Below are 17,958 nucleotides of genomic sequence, written 5' to 3'. Positions count from 1 at the left end.
CAACGGCGATAGCAAGGGTACCAACGTGATCACAACGACAAGGCGCACCTAGAGGTAGCACTAATTGCACTAATCACTCCACAATTCGAGCTCGATGCCGGCCATGGCAGACACGATGGTGCGGCTACGCTACGTCAGCGAAACAGAACTGGTAGCGGTTAAATAAATGGCCCAGGAAGACTCAAGAGCTCACCCTGAACACGCTGGAGTCGATGGTCGAGCCGGAGGATCAACGAGGAAGTGGGTCGACGAGCACAGCAGCCACGGTGGAGCAAACGGTCGTCGATGGCGGTGTTCCGGCGACTGTAAAGGATAAACGGAGAAATCAAGCAATCACAGAGCATCACGGCAACCCGGTGAAGCTGGAACCAGGCTTCGCAAGAGCAGAGGCTCACCGTAGAGCTATGGCCACGGTGAAGCGCACGTGACGGCGATGCTACCGGCCGTGAGGAAGAAAGGCAACGAGCGATGTTTCCCGATGAAGTCAAGCTGCAAGGGTGGGTCAGCTGGGTGCGCGAGGAGCAAGCGGAGCTGTGATAGCTTTGCTGCGACTGGAACGGCGCTTCGACAACGGCGTGAGCTCAACAGAGCTATGGCGGTGGCGTTAGGGAAAAACAGAGGAGAGGAAAAGAGAAGAACGGTGACGGCACAAGCTTTGTAGAGTGGCCAGGAAGCGAGGAGATAACACACAGCAGCTTGCTCAAGCCAGCGCGAAGCCGAAGAAGGCCACGGGCGCGACTGGAAGCCAGGAGAAGGTCGCCGGCGGTGAGGTGTTCGCCCGTGGGTATTGTTCACCGAAATTACAGAATTGCCACTCACCTAATTTCCCAAATTACTCCCAAATTTGTATAGTAACTCAAAAATCTCCAAAAATAAAAGTTGTTCCAAATTGAAAGTTCTACAACTTTTCTTTAATAACCACACACAAATTATGTCTACATTTTGAAATGCAAGTTTAAAATAAAAAAGGGACACTTTAAGTACATTTCGCCTTTTCAAATTACTTCAAATTTTATATAACAACTTTGAAAACTCCAGAAACCAACTTTGTACATCTTGACAAGCTCTACACTTTTGCTTTTAGGCTCATCCCCAAAATGTGCTTAGATTTTGAATTAGGTTTTCACGGGTAGAATTTAAATACTAAAAATCAGGGTTTTCGGAAATTCAATTCAATACAAAGATTTTGAACTTGATTCAAACCATACAAGTCAACACATATAACATAAATGTAAACTTGTTTTAATGTATGCATATCAAAAAAATTTACTAACACTAAAATGAGGTGCAATACATATGATGACATGACAGGTTTTAGTATTTAAACACCCGAGGTGTTACAGGTTTGGTGTATGGATGTAGCAGATGGAGTTGGTCAGTGTTCCTTTGAAGGTAAACAATATCTTCTCCACTACAGCTCTATGTTCTAATCTTGTGGATGTTGTGAACCGCAGCTAGCAGTCCATCCATAGCATGTTAATTTACACTTCATATCTTGTTTCTTAAGTTTTACTGTACTTGCTTTTGAGAAATGCTTCTTTGCTGACATTCATTACCATTCTTAGATGCTTTACAATCACGCAAATATATTCCATGTCCGAGTATGATACATTGATATAGCCTATTTGCATATTACAACTATAAGACCTTTTGGAATCGCTCCTAATAGTACGTAGAGTATTTGCTTGAAAATTAGAATTTAAGATTTGGGAAACTCAAACATCACGCAATAAGTGCAGGATAATGTGCTGCAGTAGACTTGCGTTTGTTGACACCAAACCAGCCATCACAAGCAGCAACAGTCTTTTTTTCTGTAGCCATGCACTGATGCACTCCAGTGATTTGAGAGATGAGAAAAAGGTTGCACCAGTAGTCTTTTCTCAGTAGCCGATCACAATGGCAGCGTAGGAGGCAGAGGCGACAAGCCACAGTGGCCGCCTGTGCAAAAGCAGCATGGTCCAGCTCGGTGCCAGAGTTCGTGGCGCCGAGGTCGACGCCAAGATCCGTGGCGCTGACCTCGGCGCCATGTATTATGGCGTCGAGGTACCGGCCATGTCAACGCCACTAGGATTTTGGCCAGGCACTTCAGCGCCAAGATCTGTGGCGCCGAGACGTGTTACCTCGGCGCCATGAGTCGTGGCACCGATCACATGGTCCAAAGATGAGTTTAAGTCTCCTAGGGGGCCAAATGTAAATTTTCTTCAAAAAAAGGATTAAATTGTAAAAAATTAGGCTTGCAGCCCATGCGCATAGCACCATCCTCACTGACCCTGTTTATACCAGAATAGAGGACGCAAGGCTCATCGATGAAGTTGCCGATGATAACGCTTGTGGATGAAACGACTGGAGATAAGAAGCAGGATGGGAGGTAGGATCAGAGACGTGCCCTGAGGCCTCTCACCTTCTTAGGGACCCTAGAGCCAACGTCGCTTCTTGCAGCGAGCTTCTGGTGCCTTCCGCACGGCAGAGCGGTGAACCGGCAGCCTAACGGTGTTTTGGATCAGAGAGCCGGGGTGGTGGTCTGTATGTGTGTATGTGTGGGAGAGCAACGCGACAGCCTAGCGGTGCTTGCTTTTCTGATCAGGGAGCGGGGTCGTCTCGAGCATCTGTGGTCATTCTCTATTTATAGAGCAGAAGCCAACAGGAGTTGCCAGGCAAAATGGCTCTCTTTTTATTTGATTTTCAGGAGCTAATGAGGCCGTCGCGTTTGATCTTTGAACGAGAGCGCAAGCGCTCGTTGAACGTGCGTTCGTCCATGGGAGTTGTATGACTTGGTCTTGCGGCAGCGATTTGGAGCCTTTTGACCATGTTTGAATATGCCAAGCGCGCACAACAGTTTCTTCCTTGCCTGGCGTTTGGACGGTCTACTATTTATTTATTATTGCTTTTCTATTTTTTACTTGCAGTAATTAAGGAAATGTGATAATACTTATTTACTCCCGCAGCGCCGTATGAGAGTATCCATGGTCCGACTTGTCCCGTATGTGCATATACATTTGCATAAGTCATTATCTTTTTCTTTCTCCTTTTGAATAATCACCACATCACTTATATGATAGACCCTGCTCTCAACCCCTTTAGAATTCAGAACCCTACATAGGTATACACCTTCACTCATCGTGCATATTTGTATGCACTATATTTTATAGCCAACCTCATATATATATACACGTACATTAGTTTCATTTTCTTTCCAGGCGTGAATACGCTCATGCATATATGTACATGTGTGTCTCCTTTTTCTTTTTGCTCCACCTTCTTTTCCTCTTTAGCGATGTTATATTATTCTTTATTTGTCTATATCATATTCATATAAAACTTGGTCATCTATACCATTTTATTTAATATGGTATAAATGTTTTCACACATTTTTTGGTATGCCAAAATTGGTGTCAACAGCGACTAAGCCGAGGCACGCATGACAAAGAGGACGGCAAGGCACACCTATAGGCGTGGGCAATTGGGCTCGGTTGGAAAGATGGGAAGTCTACCCTCAGTCATGGCCAGTGGCGCGGCCTTAACGGCATACCGACAGGAAGACGCTAAATTGGCGCCTGGTCGGGCCGTCATCAAGACGGTGAGGGGTCAGACGACGAGGAGACGTGAGGGCGGAGGTGCGGACGAGCCAAATTGAATAGAGGTGACCTATCTCTGGCACACTCGTGGGCGCAAGGCGACGGTGGCAGCAGAGAGAAACAGAGGGGGAAAGAGGAAAAGTGAGAGACGGCGCGTCAATGGGCTCGGCTCGTCCATACCTTGGTGGGACGCGAGCGGCGGGACCAGAAGGCCCACACGCCGGCGCTGGCCGACGGGCGTGCAGCGCCCGATTAGTCGTGGCCTGCGCAGCCACAGTGCCATAAATGGCATAGCGACGATGGTGCACCCACGTGCTCGCGGTAGGGCGACACGCACATGGCCGGCGACAGCGTAGAGGTGCGGCAGATCAACACGGACACGACGACGACGCAACATGGAACAGGGCAGTGCAGCAGAGCGAACACGTGCGTACCCAGTGGCACCTGCAGCGGTGCCAGCGGCAGCGCGCAACGCGCAACTGGGACTACGACGACAACAGCGCGATAGTGAGGTGGGGCAACTGCGCGCCAGGGCTGCTGGCCACAGTGGCCAGCCGAGCGTGGCCAAGCGCGTGCGGGCGGACGGCGTGTCGACGTCGTGGCTCAGGGGCGTGGTGACCGTGCCTACACGAGGAAACCGATCGAGGCCGTGCCATGCACGCTTTTTAAAGCGTCTAAATCAACTAATCGGTTGGCCAAACACCCAAACCATCTTCACCATACTTTAGAGGGTACATTAGGCTACTAAAATAGGCCATGACACTACTCTACATCTTAACTAAATTTTTCTACAAAAATTGATGAACAAAGCAATGTCTACCCTTTCCAAAGTTCAAGAAATTTTCTAAGTTATAATCGGATTTCTATTTCTAGTCGCATTTTTAAGCTATTGAAATTTGTACTTAACCCAATTATTTCTCTACACCAAGTATTTCACTGTCAACTACAATCCTTAGACTTCCAACTTTATTTAGGCCTCTCATGTATGTTCTATAGCGTTTTCGTTCAATAAAAATTCGCGAACATCCTTATTTGATAATTTCATAAGTCACGAACAACCTTTCGTTTTAAGTTTTTACGGTTCGTTTAAATTACACCGCTTCACTAGTTCATATTATCACATGCAATAACATTTAAACATGATGCTTATGACATATTTTAGTAAGTGATTTATGGTGTAACACCGCCTGCGGTAGGTGGGTCCTATTGCAACATGTGTAATATCCGATTTACTTTTGTAATATCTAGATGAAATACTTGCAACATACGTCTGAAACAGCTGAAACACTTACTAAACATACGCCTGAAACACTTGCAAAAGCAACAGAAAAAACTGGAAAACATGTGTGTATCCATTGCAAACATACGAAAACATTAAGATGAAACACTTGCAACATATGTATGAAAACGCCTTGAAATACTTGCATACATGCAACATCTCGATCTAGTTTTGCAACTTCCAAATAAAACACTTGCAACATGCTGTCTGAAACAGATAAAACATTTAGAACATACACTTGAAACATACATGTATAACCATTGCAACATACCTTTGAAACTTCTGAAACACTTGAAAACATACATTTGTAACATGCGCTCTCAACGCAATGTCACCTTGTTGCTTGGACGAATGGGGGCTGGTCGTTGCGGAGCTCAAGGCCGACGCGGAGGTCGACGGCGGCGCGAAGCTCGCTTGTGCGACAGCGGTGCGGGCAACTCGATCACCGGCGAGGCGATGTCACACGAAGCTCCTCCCCTCGCCTACTTGTTGGAGCATCTGTCGTGGAGGCTCGCCGACTCATGGTAGAGCGCCTGCAGCAGGCAGGATGGAGCGGTGCGGGGAGGAGAAGGAAGCAGGACGAGTAGGAGAAGGTTGGTGGATGTGGGCGCACTGCGATAGGCATTGTTGCCGGAGTTAGGACCACACGGGAGGCCTCGAGTGCGGGTCTGGACAGCGGTAGGCTGGGAGCCTGTGACTGTGAGGCTGTGAGAGAGGAGCAGTGCGCGGTGGAGACAAGGCTATGTGTGATATTTGCAACAGTCAGGTTGTTTGGGCCGGTCCATAGGTTCAACAAGCAAGCGTCCGAATGGACGAACGCCTTAACCCAGTATTACCATTTGACTAAATATACACACAAAATCGTTAATATTTATAATGCATAATAAGTATCATTAGAATTATTATTGAATATTTTATAATAAATTTATTCTGAGATAAAAAAATTGCTATTATTTTTTATAAATCTTGTCAAACTTAAGAAAGTTCGACATGTACGAAACTCAAAACGATACTTATCTTGGGACTGAGGGAGTACAACACAATACAAATACCGCCGTCAGGTTTGTATTTTGAATCAAATCATTCTGTATTGGTACATTCACCAAACCAAATATTGCTTCCTGTCTCAGAATAATTATCGCTATGGTATTCATGTTGCAGGATTTGTAGAAAAATATTAGTAATATGTTTATCTCTAATATATTTGGTTCCAAATTTAAAACGTTTAATTCCACGAAAAGCGACAACGACACAATTCTATTTTGGGGTGGAGGGAGCACCGTGACTCAAGCGAAAATCGTCTTATATCAGGCAGTTGTAGGACGAATTGACGTGCCGATTGAAATGCTCACAAATCGTACTTCCGTTTGGACGTTTGGTAGCTGTGGCTGGTTTGCAGGATCGCCGTATACGTACATCTGGAGTCCGCTTTGGGGTCCAGAATACGGTCATACTGGGCATGTTGTACGTGTCAACGTATGCGAAGGTGTATACATAAATATTATCGCGTATTCGCGTACCGTAGCACATGCTTCCGGTCCCGTCACCGCCCGCAGGCCGCAGCCACGAGACACCGCCGCCGTCGCCCCTCGGTGACTGGTTGATTCGAATGCAGCCGTGCCGAGTCCGCCGCCGCCGTGAGCGAGAGTGATGCGCCTCGCCTCCTCCGCCTTTCTACGCCGCGCCGCCGCCATGTCCTCCCCCGCCTCCTATAGCGTATGCCTCCCTCCCGATTCCTCACCTCTCGTGACATCCCCCTCTCAATCTCTCGCGTCTAATAAACCATCTCTCCTCCTACCTTTACCTTGCAGCGCAGAGGCTACCCCCGCCCTCACCGCGGCTACTCAGGAAGGCCCTCGCCGCCGCCCCCGGACGCGGCCGCCGAGATCGTCAGCGGGGATTCCCATCTCAGCGCCGTGCGCGCCGCCAACGAATCCCTGCGTCGCGGCGGCGGCGGCGGCGGCCGCGGGCCTCCGCCGCCCTACAGGCAGGGGCCTCACCCTCACCAACCGCAGTATGGCTACGGCTATGGCTACGGATACGGCCAGACGCAGCAGCCGAGCCCGCCTTATGGGTTTGTGCCGTACAACTACGGCCACCCGCAGCAGCAGCAGCAGTCGCTGCCGCCGGGGCCTCAGTACGGCTACGGGGCTCCGAACCCGTACGTTCACGGGCACCTGCGCCCGCCGCATGGGCGCGGGGCACCGAGTGCAGGGTTCCGTCCTGGCGCACCGCAGCTGCCTCTGAGGCTGGCAGATTACCGCCGACGGTGGCGCTTTGCGAAGCAGAGGCCGCCACATCAAGCTGGTAACTCTTTTCAATGTTTGCCACTTGTCTGCTCCTAGAATTGTGTAGCTAATCCTCCGGATACCCTGGTTCTGTTGTTTACATTTATAGGGTGTTTGGATTCGAGAAATCAAACCATTCTAGATGAGAGAGGTGATGCATCGTGAGTCCATTCCTCAAATTTGGTGGAACGACTTCATTCCTCACAGGCTCACACTAGTACTAATTATTAGCTTGTGAGGAATGAGGTGATGATGCATCAACCTATTCCATTCCACAAACCAAACAAAACAAGTGAGGAGTGAGGATGTTATGGTGGGACCAGGTCTATCAGCACCGTAAGCAGCAGCCAGTGGCTGAGCGATGCTCAGCAAGACGCGCGCGGCCTCAGCAGTGGTGATCGCGTCCAGTGTGGGCGCCGTTCCTAGAATATAGGATCTCAGATTTGGTTTAGTTAGTCCATTTGGAGTTGTTAGTCAGATTGGTGAGTTTGTTAGGATTTGGCTATAAAGCCTGAACACTTGGTTAATGAGAAGTTTAGCTGGAGATTGATTAATCTCTCCCGCTCCCTCTGTCTCTCTCGTGCACTCACTTCCATTCTCGACGCCTGGCCGCCAGGACGGCGTCGCGACCTCACCGCCGCGCATACAGACCATGCCCGCCTACACCCACGACTACTTCCTGAGGAGCAGTAGCAGCGATCCCAACAGAGAAATGATGGAACTCATTCCTTAAAAAGCTGTCTGGATGAGAATGGCACCAGCCATTTAACTAAAGTTGTGAATGGGTTGCAATTAGATTTGTGCGTATTAATTACTGAGCTATAGTTGCACTCAATGTGTTTATGGACATTGAATGTGTTGCTTGTTATTACCTTCCTGTCCTATCTTTCCAATGGACTTATTCAGTATTTCGATCTCAAGCAGACTTAGGACCAATTATGTATGTGAAATTCTCATTATTTTAGTGACAATGTTTGCCTTTCGTCTTGACTTGAGTGACCATTATGTGTATGTGCTCCTCATTATCATTATTTCAAGTAAAGTTTACATATCACCTTTAATATTTTACACATTGCACTTTTGATTGTACAGAGAGGTTTAAGGTTCTATCATACAATATACTTGCGGACTATCTGGCCCAGGAGCACCAGTTTCTTTATGAACGAATACCATCTTTCATCCTGGATTGGAACTGGCGCAAGGGATAAGTTACTGTTTGAGTTCGGCCTGTGGTCTCCAGACATTCTATGTCTTCAGGTAGTTCACAAGAATGTCTTCAGATAGTTCACAAGAAGAGTGCTGTAGCATACTTATCTTAGCAGGTCCTCCTGCTTTTTTATTATCAAACATAAAAATTTGTGACTATGGATCCATATGATGTTTGCAATTAAATGTCATGAACAGGATATAATGGGCCAGTTCTTTATACTCGATGAAACCTTTTGATGAACATTTCTTTGATTTTTGTCAGAGTCCGCTATTGTTTAGTACTCCCTCCATTCCAAATTATAAGATGTTTTGGCTTTTTTAGATACATTACTTTTAGCATGTACCTAGACATAATGTATATCTATGTACATAGAAAAAAATATTGGACCTAGAAAAGCCAAAACGTCTTATAATTTGGAATGGAGGGAGTAGCATATATATATAGAGTACCTGTCAATCCCTTTGATGAATGTTTGCATTGTATCCCTTTGTGCTTTTAGGAGGTTGACAAATTTACAGACCTTGAACAAGAAATGGCAAGCCGAGGATATAATGGCAGATGGAAGGTAATGTTTTCAATGCTGTTTTACTCTTCTATATGACACTTTTAGCAACATGTTGTTAAGAGAGACTGGCTACTTTGTAGTTACATTAACATAATAATTTTAATTAATTGAATAAAACATGTGATTTTGAAACTTTATTAGGTTCCATTGGCAAAAGAGGAACACCTTTTTTTCTTGAATCTTCTTGACTGTATGACAATCTTTTTTTTGCTGAATGGGTGACAGATACGGACTGGAGATGCAGCTGATGGATGTGCTATTTTTTGGAGAACAACAAGGTAATTGGTTCAAAATTCCTTATTTTGATGTGATCCAAAGTTTGTTTCACATTTCACCATGCTGAACATATGAAAAATTTCCAACTTTAGCTTGTGTCATGTCTTATCAGGTTCCAGTTGCGCTATGAAGAGGACATTGAGTTCAACAAGCTTGGATTTCGTGATAATGTTGCGCAGATCTGTGTTTTAGAGGTTTGTTAAAATTGGGGCAACTTTATCAGCCCCTGAACTAAAATTTTGGTTTTTATATGCTGCTAATCTTGTAGGACATCTAAATCTTCTATTTATTTCCTTGTATTGTTCAGTCGGTGGCCCCTCAAAATGTGCAAACTGACTCTACGAGTTTATCTACAAGGTAATTGCAATTTCAGGACTTCAGAAAGTATACAGTCTGCTTTTATCCTTATTTTAAAGAAATTTTAGGCTACTGTTTACTCCCTTGAGAGACGAAAAAGGATTAAAACTAACTCCCGATTCAAGGGTTAAATATGGACATCCTCATCGACCCAATAGTTTAGCCCAAACAAATTATAGTATAAACTGATGCAAGTGCTGCTAATAGCTTAATATCCACCAGCATAAATCCAACTTCAATTGCTGGTGCTATCATCAATGATCTAGCCTTGCCCTTCCTCATGAGGTCGAGAGCTTCATGTCTACTGCTGCTTCTATCTTTCTGATCTGAAGATTGCACGGAAGCCTTTTCTGAACTAATGAACGGATGAAAAAGTCAACAATGCACATCGTGGTATCTGCATGGCCCAATACAACATGATTGCTATGAACGGATTGAATCACAAATGAGGGTTATGCTTATGCTGGAGCTGAATGGAAAGATTATTTTGCCATCCTTATTTGCTCCCTTGGAAATCAGTTTCTTTTTTAGATAACTGTTATCCCTAATATTCAGTTTGGAGGTACAATGCTATCATAGTCAATCTGGTTCACAGCTTCGAGAAGTTTTGACGCTCTAGAATGACTGGTTCTTACTGTAAAGGTGATGTAATTGCAATTATAGTTGTGATACAATTATCCTGCGTTTGTCTGTATCCTCGGTGATCCTGAGTTGTGTGTAGTTACTGTATCATGTGTGTCATAGTCTTTTTTATATTAGAAAACACTATCATGCTATTTATCCATGTTATTCTTTTTTTCTTGTCTAACAGCTCTAACCATCCGCAACAAGCTAAACAAGTGGTTATATGTAATATTCATGTTCTATATAATCCGAAGAGAGGGGACATCAAACTTGGTCAGGTACGTTGCTGTTTGATGTGGTTCTTTTCGTGCATTTGACTTCCTGTTTTAATTGAAACATATATATAGCGTGCTCATTGTTACCTGTCTTAGCTGCTTGGCCTGATTATTATTGTTTGTATTAGAATCAAGAAAACTCCGCCTATGGTGGGGCGCCTTTGATGTCCTCAGGCATAGTGGGGCGCCTTTGATGTCTCCAGGTATCTCCACTCCGCTTTCTGGTGCAAGGTCGTGGGAACAAACAAGCTAGGGTTGCTAGAACGAAGTGGTGGAAATTAGAAGGGGAGGCATCAAAGGTCTTTAAGGAAAAGGTCATTGAAGAGGGCCCTTAGAATGATGAAGGGGATGCAAACAACATGTGGGAGAAGATGGAAACATACATTCGGAAGGTTGCTTCAGAGGTGCTTGAAGTGACCAAAGGGAGCGGATGCGACTCGAAAGGACACTTGGTGGTGGAATGAAGATGTGCAAAAGGCTATTAAGAAAAAGGAGTGCTATAAGCGCTTGTATCATGACATGTGTGCAAACAACATAGAGAAGTATAAGGTGGCAAAGAAGACTGCAAAACGAGCGGTGAGTGAGGCAAAGGGGCGAGCCTATGAGGATCTTTACCGACGTTTGAGTACGAAGGAAGGAGAGAAGGACATTTATAGGATGGCTAGGGCTCGCGATAGGAAGACAAGGGACTTCAACCAAGTCAAGTGCATAAAGGATGAGAGGGAGCAGCTCTTGGTGAAGGAGGATGAGATCAGACATAGATGATAAGAGTATTTGGATAAATTGTTCAATGGTGAGAACGAGAACACCATTCAGCTGGACGACTCGTTTGATGACACTAACAGGCGCTTTGTGCGGAGGATTCAAGAATCGGAGGTCAGAGAAGCCTTGAAAAGGATGAAAGGGGGCAAAGCGATGGGCCCTGATGGTATCCCAATCAAGGTGTGGAGATGTCTCGGGGATATAGCTATAGTATGGCTAACCAAAATGTTCAACAATATCTTTCGATCGAACAAGATGCCTGAGGAGTGGAGAAGAAGCATATTGGTACCAATCTACAAGAACAAGGGAGATATCCAAAGTTGTACTAACTATCGGAGAATTAAGTTGATGAGCCACACTATGAAGTTATGGGAGAGTCATCGAGCAGCGCCTCCGAGGAACGACGCAGATATCAACAAACCAATTTGGTTTCATGCCGGAAGATCAACCACAGAAGCAATTTTCTTAATAAGACAGGTTATGGAGCGGTTTAGAGAGCAGAACAAGGACCTCTACTTGGTTTTCATTGACTTGGAGAAGGACTTATGACAAGATACCAGGAAATGTTATGTGGTGGTCTTTGGACAAACATAAAAGTCCTATCAAAGTACGTGGCCCTTATCAAGGACATGTACAACAATGTTGTGACTAGTGTTCGAACAAACGATGGTAACACATGTTACTTCGCGATTAAAATTGGACTTCATCAAGGATCAGCTTTAAGCCCGTATCTCTTTGTCTTGTTAATGGATGAGGTTATCAGGAACATACAAGGGGATATCCCTTGGTGTATGTTGTTTGCTGATGATGTAGTGCTAGTGGACGAAAGCCAGGCGGGAGTAAATATGAAACTAGAGTTATGACGGCAGACCCTTGAGTCTAAATGTTTTAGATTGAGCAGAACTAAAACCGAATACATGAGATGCGACTTTGGCGGAGTTGTACAGGAGGAGGGAGATGTGAGTATGGAAGGTCAAGTAGTGCCTAAGAAGAATACCTTTCGGTATCTGGGATGGAGATATTGATACGGACGTTAGCCATAGAATCAAAGCAGGGTGGATCAAGTGGCGACAAGCTTCTGGCATTCTCTGTGACAAGAGGGTACCACAAAAGCTAAAAGGCAAGTTCTATGGAACGGCGATTAGACCGGCTATGTTGTATGGAGTAGAATGTTGGCCTACAAAGATTCGACATGTTCAACAACTGAGTATTGCAGAAATGCGTATGTTGCGATGGATTTACGGTCACACAAGAATGGACCGAGTTCGGAACGATGATATACGTGATCGCCTAGAGGTAGCACCAATTGAAGAAAAGCTTGTCCAACATCGGTTGAGGTGGTTTGGCCATGTCCAAAGGAGACCTCCAGAGGCACCAGTACATTGTGGAGTCCTAAGCCAAGCTAATAATATGAGGAAAGGTAGGGGAAGACCAAAATTGACATGGGGGAGACAATAAAAAGATATTTGAAAGCTTGGGATATACCTACAGATCTATGTTTGAATAGGAGTACTTGGAAAGCACCTATTGAAGTGACTGAACCGTGACTTGGGGTTTTTGGTGGGTTTCAACTCTAGTCTACCCCAACTTGCTTGGGACTGAAAGGCTATGTTGTTATTGTTGTATTAGAATCAAGAACACTATATATATTTACTCAATTTGAGCATAAAAGAAATGGAGTTGCTGCATATGTCCAACATGCTAACAAGTAATAATATCATTTTGTTATATGCTAAACAAAAAATGACATTATTACTTCTTAGCATGTTGAGCATCATCTGTGCTAAACAAAAAACAACATTATTTGTTATTTATTATTTTTTACATGTTGAGAATCTCCCTGAGATGAGTTGGCTAGTGAGGGTGGACATCTTTATTCTCACCTTGTACCTATTAAAATGCTAGGGTGGACGTCTCTTCCCCTAGTCGATTTATTTTGTTATTTGCTATTCAGTACAAAATAGAGATGATGTATACCTTTATACATGATGGTTTATGCTTTCTTGGCATCATTTCTATATTCTTTGTAGTGTCTTTTCTCCTTCCTCTGCATTCTTGACCATTTACTAATCACCTTAATATTGCATTTCTGATTTTATGGTCCTACAGGTCAGGACACTTCTGGATAAAGCTTACACTCTATCTAAGATGTGGAATAATGCTCCAGTGATACTTTGTGGAGATTTCAACTCTACACCCAAGGTAACGTTGTTGTATGGATCTCTATTTATCTATTCAAGATTATGTGGTAATTTACTGTTTTTGTCATGCTGTTGGGATAATGATTAACACAAACGAGGTATTTAATGTCTATCTCATTTCTTTTTTATTCAGAGTCCACTGTACAAGTTTATGTTGGAGCAAAAGGTAATGTTTTTTTCTCTCTTCAACCCATTAGTGTCACTGATTTCATGGAGCTGAAACTTACATAAAACTTCCAAATTGTGCAGTTGAATTTGTCTGACCTTGCGAAAAATACTATATCTGGACAGCAAACTGGTGGTAGTTCACAGGGGCTATATACTGGCCCTAATATATCTCGGTGAATCTTCTGCTTCTTGGAATTGTTTAGTATTTGTTTTTGGCCAATCTCTTCCTACATATTTGTAACCTGTCTTTTTCTAATGTTACATAGATGTGCAATTCATTGGTTGCTTTCTATTTGTGACAGATCCCATCCACCTTTTTATCCAACCAACAATAGAGAGGGAAACGTAACTCTTCTAAATGATTGTAAGCCTCAAACTGAAACAACAAAGTTGGTGGAGAATTCTTCCCCTGATGGAAGAGAACCTGTTTTAACTGATACCTCTTCAGAGTCTCTCTTTGACTCCAAATCAAGTTACTGTTGTGGCAATAATGTACCTTGTTCAGGCTCTTCTAAGCTCGACGAGCAAGGATTATTGAACTGTTTGGAAGGTACTGTAAAGAGTGCCTGTTCTTTTGATGCTGACAAAGAGTGTAAACCCACTGACAAATCCAGTGAAGGGTCTCCTGGAGGGATCAAAACTGAATCTGGAGAAGGACCTGACTTTGCAGATGCTCCGTCTGCTCCAGCTACAGTTTGTACTGAGATCCTTAGGTCAGGTTCGTATGAAATAATTGATAGCAGTCAGCTGCTTTCGTCAGACAACTTGGCTGGTGATGTGATTTCAGAAGAACTTACAGATCAACTGTTTACTGTCTCACAAGATAAGCCTCATGAAAAGGAAAATACCATTGAATCCATGTTGTCTGCTGAAGAGAATTGTGCAACTAATGAACCAGAGTCATCTCATTTCAATGGTTCTGAGAATGTCACTGATGCCATTCACCAGATGAGTAATGTGAAGCTAGAAGGAGAAACTAGTACTGGAGTAGAACCAGTACATCAACCAAATGGTGCTGTTTCAGATGCATGTATCGATCAGTGTTCTGCTGAAGTGGTAAAGAGCCATTCAGTCTCTTGTAGAGATGAGCCTGAAAACAATGCTCATGCTTTTGAAGATGATACAGCAACTGATGAAGTTACCTGTACAGATGTGAACTCTGACCCTTCCTTCTTTGAAGAGTTATCTGGTGGTAATGGTCACTTACTTGAAGAGGAAGATCAGCTTCCAGAAACTTCAGATAGTTCACCATCTTCTCAGCAGGTTACATTGAATGAAGGGTATTACTATCATGATCCGTACAGGTGGACACCAGAAGAAATAAAAGCTGCCACTGGGAAGGATGAATGCACTTTCATGGAACACAGTTTGAAATTAAGGAGTGTATATACTGACGTGGAGGCAAGTACAATCTTTTTTCCTTTTATTTTGTCTGCATTTTCAACATTTTATTTTCAACCATTTAAGTTTGTGCTGTTTTTTAAATTTATTAGAACATGTACTAGTTTCCTTTTAGTTAATGTTATTGTAGAACTGGATAAGATTTCAGTACCCACAGAACGCAAATGGTTCCTATTGGTAACTATTCAAACAGGATTTTGAAGGAACAAAAGATGCCAGCAAGGAACCACTAGTGACAAGCTACAACAGAAAATTCATGGGAACAGTAGACTACATATGGTAAGCAACTATCCTTCTGAAGCTAATGCAATGTAACACCTGAGCATTCAGCAATCTAATTTGGCAATCGTGTTATAATTTAGGGCCTCGGAAGGTCTGCATACTGTTCAAGTCTTGGATACATTTCCGAAAGAGATTTTGAAACAAACAATTGGGTTCCCGACCAAGGTACAGATCCATATTTCTTTTATTCTTTTGTGTTTAATGAACCAAATCAACCAATTGCTGTATCGATGCATGCTAATCCAGCCAGTTTATGTTTGTTTCACAGAAATGGGGAAGCGATCACATTGCCCTTGCCTGTGAATTGGCTTTTACAAAATGACGCCTATTTATCAGGCCGAGAGGGCACCTGCATAGTAGCTAGTGACCAAACACACACCTCTGGAGAAAGAATAGTCTACTGTCTACGGGACGATTAACTGTCATTTCTACATTTATTATCCTGAACCAATTTTTGCTCTTTTAGAGCTCGTTAATTTCTTTTCTTTCTTTCTTTCCGGCATGCCCTGTGAATTGTGCATGAGTACTGGAGGGATAAAACACTTGGGTCCAGTTTTAGAGCATCGTTCTGTTCGATTGCCTGTGGAGTGTATTTTGATGTGCTGCCACTCTACTTGCCGCCCTGTCATGTACTAGAACGTACCAATGACTCGTTTGAGTCATGGGGTAGAACATAGCTGCCCTGATACACCGGCGTCTGTTGCCCTCAGGGTTGGCAGCCTGTTCGGGAGGTCGTATCGTGGATTATTTACTGCTGGCTGGTTTGGTGTGAGAGAAAAATACTGTTCCTGGCTGGAAATTTACGATCGTTTACGAGCAAGCGAACAGGCTCAGTCGGAAACGTTCTGATCATAAGACAATTAGCACCGCGTCTGTTGCCATCAGGGTTGATCCAGTCGGAAACGTTCTGAGCATAAGACAATTAGCACCCTTGATGGTTTTAGAAGACGATAATTCTGCTTTTCTAGAAAACAAACAATAAAGGGTTATTTAAGTTTTATATGCTGGGGATGCCAGCTAACGAAAGAGAGCAAGAACAAAATATCCTATTATACAAGAGAATCAAATCTGAAATCTCGCCAATGTCAGACGCCAAGCAAAGCCTGCAGAAAACAAAAAGGCCGAGAGACTACCAACTTGCCCACAGATCAGTTGATGAAGTTGGGAAGCCATGATGCCGTCGGATGATAAGCAGCTCCACAAAAATTGAGACATGGCACAATTAAAAATGATATGATCGTTGCTTTCAGCCCCACCACATAAGCATCAAAATTTGCTGCCTTTCCAACCATCAAGGGGGCCTGTTTGGAAAGGAAGAATATAAAGGGAACCGAGAAAATAAACAAAACAAAGGAATAAGAATTGAGTGTTGAAAAACACACAAATTTTATCGGAATGGGTGTTTGGAACATAGTGATATAAGAGCATGTTTATTTCTCCATTCTAGTAAACAAAGGCTGCTCATCTCTCCATTCACATATAGGAAAATTTTCTAAGAGGTCAGAGTGGATGTTTTATTTCCTCCATTTCATGAAGAAAAGCAAGGCTTTCCATAGGAAAGGAAAACTTCATTCCTCCAATCCAAACAGCACGTGATCTAAGTAAAACATAGGAATTTGATTCCTTTGAAATTCCTATGAAATTCCTCTAATCCAAACATACAAAGTTGTTCTTAGAATGTTCAGTTGCTCTACTTCACTGCCCCCCAAAAACTCCTGAAACTGAAACATATTTCAGTCCCTCATCATATAGCTTTGCCATCAGAGCATGCGGCTTGGCAGGCATTTTTAAAGAGGTCAGGATAATAAAGGCTCTCTTTGTTTGTTGGTTTCTGGGCTGATAAATCCGATTGGTACTGGTTTGTTGTGAGAGGAAAAACACCTGTTGGTTGACTGATAAGCCCTGGCTGAAACTAACAAGCAAACAGGCTGAAACTTTCAGAAAGGTGTCGTCCAGTCCAACAACGGCGTGTTCGGCTGATCCGATGAACAGTGGATTCGGCTGGTTTTGGATGATTAAATAGTATTCTGTGAGAGAGAATAAGCTGAAACGAGTTGAAACAAGCCATGACTATACTAGCCGAACACCCAATGTCCTTCCACATTTAATACCCTTGATTTTGCACAAACAATTTTAAATTACAGAGTTGGTAGTCTTCGAAAGCAAATCATCTTATTAGGGCTTCCCCAACGGCCCTGTGAAATTGGCAGGCGAGGAGTAGGACTGAAAAGAATAAACAAATATGTAACCGCACAGTTCAACGCGTGTTTAGTTGGATGGATTTGAGAATTTGGGCTACTGTAGCACTTTCGTTTTTATTTGGCAATTAGTGTTCAATCATGGACTAATTAGGCTCAAAACGTTTGTCTCGTAATTTCCAACCAAACTGTGCAATTAGCTGTTTTTTTCGTCTATATTTAATGCTCCATGCACGTATCGCAAGATTCGATGTGATGGGTACTGTAGCACTTTTTGGGATTTTGGGTTGGAACTAAACACGTGCTCAGGGATGTGAACTAGGAGGGCAGAAACAGTGAAGTTTATGGAAATCCGTTGCTGCTGAGCGATGAGCTTCTCGCTGGCGGTCAGTTTTCTGCCACCTCTCTCTCCTCCACATATGCAAATGGGTAGCTAGGAATTATCTGTTGAAGACGCTCTTATGCAAGTTATTGAAACATGATGTAACTCTATAAAA

General features: G+C 43.6%; 1 pseudogene; it reads left to right on the top strand.

Annotated features, from left to right (window-relative positions):
• Positions 1-6,383: 6,383 nt before the first annotated feature.
• LOC136450094 (carbon catabolite repressor protein 4 homolog 6-like) lies at positions 6,384-15,998 on the top strand (annotated as a pseudogene).
• Positions 15,999-17,958: the final 1,960 nt, after the last annotated feature.

Source organism: Miscanthus floridulus, chromosome 5 (genome assembly GCF_019320115.1).
Source record: "Miscanthus floridulus cultivar M001 chromosome 5, ASM1932011v1, whole genome shotgun sequence".
Taxonomy (NCBI): Eukaryota; Viridiplantae; Streptophyta; class Magnoliopsida; order Poales; family Poaceae; genus Miscanthus; species Miscanthus floridulus.
The sequence above is the reverse complement of the archived record's forward strand: the minus strand, read 5'-3'. Positions and strand labels throughout refer to the sequence as shown.